The following is a 6632-nucleotide window of genomic DNA, read 5'->3' as shown; positions in this document are numbered from 1 at the left end:
GGTGGATGGATGGAACAGAAACATACTGAAACATGCAGCTCCCACATCTGTAACGTAGTTGGGAGTGCTTTATTTGAAGATGTGTAGCGAAGCTTGCTGTTGAACGTATCCAAGAGGAGGGCTCATCATCCGACTGGTGTCCTCGTAGTTCAGCCAAACTATCCATCTGGTGTTCGCTCACGCAACCACAAACACGTGTTGACGAATCAGTGCCAGAATCAGGATGAGAGTAAATCATGCCGACAGTTTCAATCTCTCGCCTTTATTTTTTATATTTTTATACTCACCCCCCCGACACACTGCCACAAGGTCAGGCGGATGTGGACGATGAATTTGTTTTATGTTTCCTGACACAAAATCCATCCCATATCACTGACAGCGCCTTCCCACAATCCCTCAGTGCAGCCACGCCGCCGGACAACGAGCGTGTGTTTGAGCTTTTTCTCTCCTCGCTGCTGTCAATCATTTCCAAGTTGACCAAACGTCTTCCTTGAAATGTTTTATTTGTGTGGAAAGTAGAAAAGTCTTGTTTTGGTGCTTTTGAGAGCTGCATCCACCACATGGCTTTATGACGCTAAAACAATCATATATTATACATGACTTAGTCTGCTTGAAGTATACAACACAGCCTCCATCCATTCCTTCATGTGCAGACTAGCATAGCTTCATAAATAATGGCATTTGGAGTCCGGTGGATGTTTTGTTTTTCCCAGATGAGAAGAACAGCCCAAGATGTCTTCCTGCGGGATGTCGGTGGAGGCAGCGTGCTTGGAAAAAGGAATAATGGGTGAGAAAAACAACAATGATTATGTTTTGATTTGTTTACGCTAATTAAAGCATGTCTAGAACTCTATTCATTTTCAACAACAGACACCAGAAGCCAGCTGTGGTTATTGCCTTTGCTGACCAGGGATGAGGTTAAATACTGTATCATCTGTAACGGTGATGGGCCGTTCACAAACAAAGACACTCTTTGAGTGGATCTTTGAAGCAAGTGACTCTTGGGGGCTATCCGCACGGAAACAAGTTCAGGTCAACAATGACAAAGTATCCTATGTTTCAGCCTTACATCCACACGGAAACGGCTTCCAGAGTGGGAACCTCTACAAATGCCAGCTTGCAGCAGACACGAAAACGATCCCACCGTCACCCCATCATCGTCATGTGACCTGAAGTGAGCTTTGACTCACCCTGGTCCGCATTCTCCTGATATTTGTTTGTCGCATATATTGCAAATATGCAAAAATTTACTAACCTACTAACCTAACATTGTGGACAAGGCCTTAGAGCCGGCCATTGTTTTTTTCATCTTTTTTCTGCTCATTCACAGTCACATTTGGCGGAGTGGCCAATGAAGCTAACATGTTTTTGGAATGGGGGAGGAAGACCCGGAGAAAAGCCACGGATGCACGGGTAGAACATGCAAATTCCACACAGAGATGCCAAGTGGGGATTCCAAGCCGGATCATGCTAACCACTCATCCGTGCGGCCCTCCCATTAATCAGTTTTTAAAAATGTGTTCATCATGATTAATCACAATTCAATTTGATTAATCACCAAATATGTACATATTTACTGTATTTTTTGTTGAACGGAGAGATAAATGGCAAGACATGCGTATCTACAGGATATCTGCCGGTAGTAACAGCTAGAAATGAAGTAAATGTTTATATCAAGCTAAAAGTTAGCACTCATCTGACCATGTCATACCAAAATATTTAGTTGAATGAAAAGAGACTCAGCATTGGTACAAGCCTGGAGTTTGTTCTCCAGAGAGAAGATGGTTGTCTTAAGTGTGGGTGACAGGAAGTGTGCTACCATGAACTAACCTGACACCCAACCAACACGTGCACAAGCACTCAGCAGATCATTTGGGTTGACTCTGATCCACTTGGTTCACTTGGGGATGGCTCTGACTCTGAGATGGCCCCTGATTCTCCAGGCCACCCTTGTTGCCATTCTGGTTTCCCATGATGTGGAATACTGCAGCAGGAACAACATAAAGCAACATAAAGAGACAAAAAGCAGGGCAAGAAATGCCTTATTGTTGCATTTTTCAAGAGGGATAACAGGTCTATATACATAACATTTCCTGGTAGAACAAGACCCAGTTTCAAACTTGTCCAGCAACTTGAAGATGTTTTTGTAACTCTAAAGAACAAACATTATTATTTTATCAAAAACGACAGAATGATGTTTAAAGCCAATTCTGTTTTCTCACAGCAGAGAGAGAAGAATGAATAGAAATTGGGTCAGGGAAGCCTAGACTTCCCAGTCTTTGACCACCTCCTCCCGTTCCTAGGGTTACATCCCAGGGCCTCCTCCCATCTGAGCGTGCCCATAAAACCTCACGAGATGGACCAGTAAATTGGGAACTTTACCTTCGGACTTCTGGCTGGTTAGTGACAAATATCGACTGCAAGATTTCGCCACGGTTTGCATACATCTTCCGGTTAGTGTACAATATGGTGCTGGTCTTTTGGTGGTATCTATGCGCTGTGACTGTGTTCTGTGGACTGTGTTCTTGTTTTTAATTTCCTCTTTCAATCGTGGAATCAACAGTAACAGTAACTACTGTAACTACGTCCAGAATGTCACCGCTCCAGTCCTGAGTAGGAGCAGAAAATGTCAGCTTCCTGTTGCTCAGAGAATACTTTAAAACAACTCTGCTTGTGTACAAGTCTTCATTTTTAATGAATTAATAGAAGGGCTTTATGTTGTTCTGTCAAAACAGGGTGAATTACGTTGTGTACCAAATGTGTTCTATAAATAGACCTGCCTCGCTTTACCTCGAGTTCATGATGTCCACTGTACTTCCCTGCTTGTGTTCTTATCAAACGTCTTTCCATCTCTGTTTCCGTTCATTTTCGTCCAGTTTGGGCTTACACTGAAATCATATTGAGTGCAGGCGACAACCAGAAAACGGGTGTGCCTCGTTGTGTGATTTCTTTCTAGCAAATTTCTGATAAGCGTATTGGCTTCAGTCATAAGTCATGGAGTCACATTGCTGTGCTTTGCTAAATTAGATTACATCAGATTCAATTCTTGATACTTGATTCATTCCACAACAGGGAAATTTAAATGTAAATACAATACAAAAAACAGATAAAGAATATCGGATGAAAAGCATAGTAACATAGTTGAGTAGATGAGTAGAAATGAGGGAGTCCAAAAATCAACAATGGTTTTACCCTTTTCTTTCCTCTCCAAGATAAATACTACAAGTTTAACCAGTTACCACAGTCCTGCTCCACTCACTGAAGACTGAACAGATCATTTCTCCTCCACGCCATGCAGCATTCCAACACAACAGTTATGAAAACACACAAGGGTGGACTAAAGCACCAATTAAAGTGAAAGGGAACTATAACAACGTATAATCATTCTTGCGGAGCCTTCACAACGGCAGTTTTCTGGCGTAATTACTACAAGTATGACAGCAAACACGGTGATGTCACTCAAAATGAGCCAATGGAATGGTTTCCATCCATCCATCCATTTCCTATGCTGCTAGACTTTGAATAGAACCCAGGCTTGCTCGAAAGTAAGACTTTGATGTAGAAAAGCTAACATTTCAAAGTGAAAGGACGGACCAAAAAAACTATATAAGGTTAATCTAAGGTTAACTATAAAGGTTAATCTAAGGTTAAATATTAAGGTTAACCTAAGGTTAACTATAAAGGCGAACCTAAGGGTAACTATAAACGTTAATCTCGGGTTAACTATAAAGGTGAACCTAAGTTTAACTATAAAGGTTAACCTAAGGTTAACTATAAAAGTTAACCCAAGGTTAACTATAAAGGTTAACCCAAGGTGAACTATAAAGGTGAACCTCAGGTTAACTATAAAGGTTAATCTAAGGTTAACTATAAAGGTTGAATTTAATATCATATCGTGATACATCCCAAAAATATCCTGATACATGTTCGGGTCCACATTGCCTAATTGACTGTCATGTTGAAGTGTGAAACATTTAAATGGGACAAAAATGCAAAACAAGAAGAAATCAGGAGTGTGCGGGGACTGCTGGGGTGCTGGGCACTCGGTGGGTGCACTCAGGGGCTAGGGGGGTCGGGGCCAGGTGGGTTGACTGGCGGGGTTGGTGGTGTGCTTCAGCAATGTCCTGGGGTTTTGCTGGGGTGTCCGATGTTCCCACTCTTCTTTTGTTGTTTGTCTTATGTAAGATTCTGTGATTATATGTGTGAAAAAAAACAAACAAAAAAAATATTGAATTGGTAACTGCTATGGCGTGGAGAAGGGGTAGGATTTAATAAGCTTTGCTTCTTCCTGCTCCTTTTCAGACATGTGTAGTAATGAGGTGTTGTGTATATGCATGTATGTGTATGTGTATATGTGTATATATATATGTATGTAGCGTTGTAGTCCTTCCGGTCCTTTTGATATTACCTGTATCGTGAGTATATCCCCCCTGCTTGGCACTTCCGGCAGCATCTTCTGTTTTAATTTTGGTCACTCTGGGCAATGGTCGTGACCCCAGGATGCAAAGTCAAAGTTCAGGTAAAAGTCTCTAGCTCGGCAGGAATAGATGTGCATACTCAGTTTTGTAGCCAGAATGGAAACAAAAGACGACAGAAAAAGATAAAAGAGATTAGTGCAGGAGGGATTAGCAAAGTAAGACTGAGAGGCAGCAAATAAAGACATCACACAATGCATGCAGCATCGACAATGAACCAGCAAAGTCCTAACAACTTGGCTGGGCTTAAGAGGCCTACTGATAATCGCAGCCAGCTGGTGCACGCTGCAGTACCAGCATCGAGCAGCAGCACATAGCAAATAACAGGAAGACGTTACCAAAACAAGAGCGCAGAACAGGAAATCAGGAAATAACAAAGGAAAACCCAAACCGCCTGTCAGCAGAGTCATGCTGAGCATGGCACATTGGAAATACACAATACTACATCACCAGTTCCTTATACACATACTTAGGTTAGAAGTTAGAAAGTTAGAAATTTAGGCAACAAAAAGTCGAGGAGGCGTGTCTGAAGACTCACAGGAGTAATGAATGTCAGAGTCATTCTTGGTCAGAGGCAAAGGCCAGGACTGTGGAAACAACATTGCCTGTAGCTGCAAGACATTTGCTCACGCTTGTTAAACCTTTGCAGCATTTCTCCCGTTTAGTCCCTGTTGGATGATGACCTGAGGCTGAAGGGGGTTCGTCATGGGCTGAACAGGACTCACTGGGGGCTGAAAGTTTGGGATTTGGGGCTGAGTGTTATTGACTTGGGGTTGACTCAGAACCACTTGGGGCTGAATCTGATCCACTTGACCAATGTGGTGCATTTGGGGCTGGCTGTGACTCTGGGCTCCTCCTGATTCCCCTGCTGGTCCACTTTGTTACTGCGGTTCCCCATGGTGTAGATTACAGTGGAGGGAACAACAAACCTATCCTATGAGAGAAAGAGCAGGGTGGGAAATGTATTCTTTCTGCATTTTTGTACTGGGAATATCAGGGATTGTAAGCCTTTACGTGGTAGAACAACATCCAGTTTCTAGCAACATAACATTTTTGTAAGTAACAATATTGTTATTTTCTTACATTTACCTGCTTGGGCAACACAGTACCCAAGTGATTAGCAAGGTGGCCTCACAGTCAGGAGATCATGGATTTGTAGCCAAAAGGCAGTAGTATCGTCCACAAAAAAACAACTTTAAATATTTCATTACTATCAGGTATAGGTTAGGGTTGGGAGTTAGGGCAGGGTGTGAGGGTTGGGTTAGGAGTGAGGACTGGGGATAAGGCTTGGGTTAGGAATCTGGAAGAATCTGGAACATCTGGAAGATCAACTTCTGTGACACCAGACACGGTGATGCCATTTGGTTTGCCCGCTACTTTTCAACGTCTGATGTCAACGGTTGTTGCTGATTTAAAAACTGTGAGTTAGTTGGATGAACAGTGAAAATTAGTCCACCATCCCTCCTGCCAATGACGGAAACATTCTGCTTTGGCATCTGTGCTCAACGACAAGGTTTTCTCCACCAAGTTTTATCGTTTGAATCCTTATTTCCCTCAATCAAATGCAAATTTATTAATCAATTATTGATTTTTTTCAAAGATTATTTTCACATTCAATCTCTGTCTGTGTCAGTAAGCCTACCATGTCCTTCTGCTGGAAGTAGAAGTAAGGATGGCCGTTAGGAGAGGAGGTCAAAAATGAATAATGGTTTTACCCTTGGCTGTCAGAATCGACCCTCTCAGTTCAAATCTCTTCCCCAATGTTGATACTCGCTTTGCACCAGCTGAAACTGCTCTTTTTACCAAGCCAGGAAAAAAGTGTACTATAAACGGACTTTAAATGTTACAGGTCTGGCCAGGACACTTGCCAAGGAATGACGCGCTTTGTTCCGCTTTCCTTTTCTTTTATGCACCGCCATCACAAGAGAAGAGTGTGCTTGCTGCTTGGGAAACGTCATGAAGGGAAGAAAGTAGTGACTATGTATTACGATATATTAGGACGATATTGTTGGCGGAACATAACAGGATTCTTTTAATTTCCTTTTGTTTATTTTGTTTCCTAAAAAAAAAAAACATTAAGGAAATGCAATTTTAGACGTTTTAGATTATTTCAAGACTTAATTTAAAAAATATATATTTTATTATTATATATTATAA

The 6632-nt window shown here is 41.9% G+C and overlaps 1 long non-coding RNA gene across 1 annotated transcript; it reads right to left on the bottom strand.

Annotated features, from left to right (window-relative positions):
• Positions 1-410: 410 nt before the first annotated feature.
• Positions 411-4683, bottom strand: LOC131126293 (uncharacterized). Its single transcript, XR_009129136.1, has 3 exons — positions 4409-4683; positions 1831-1984; positions 411-767 (listed from the first exon to the last, which is right to left on the bottom strand). It is a non-coding gene; the product is annotated as an uncharacterized LOC131126293 (long non-coding RNA).
• Between the last annotated feature and the right edge of the window lie 1949 nt (positions 4684-6632).

The sequence above is a fragment of the Doryrhamphus excisus genome, chromosome 3, assembly GCF_030265055.1.
Source record: "Doryrhamphus excisus isolate RoL2022-K1 chromosome 3, RoL_Dexc_1.0, whole genome shotgun sequence".
NCBI classification, from domain to species: domain Eukaryota; kingdom Metazoa; phylum Chordata; class Actinopteri; order Syngnathiformes; family Syngnathidae; genus Doryrhamphus; species Doryrhamphus excisus.
The sequence above is the reverse complement of the archived record's forward strand: the minus strand, read 5'-3'. Positions and strand labels throughout refer to the sequence as shown.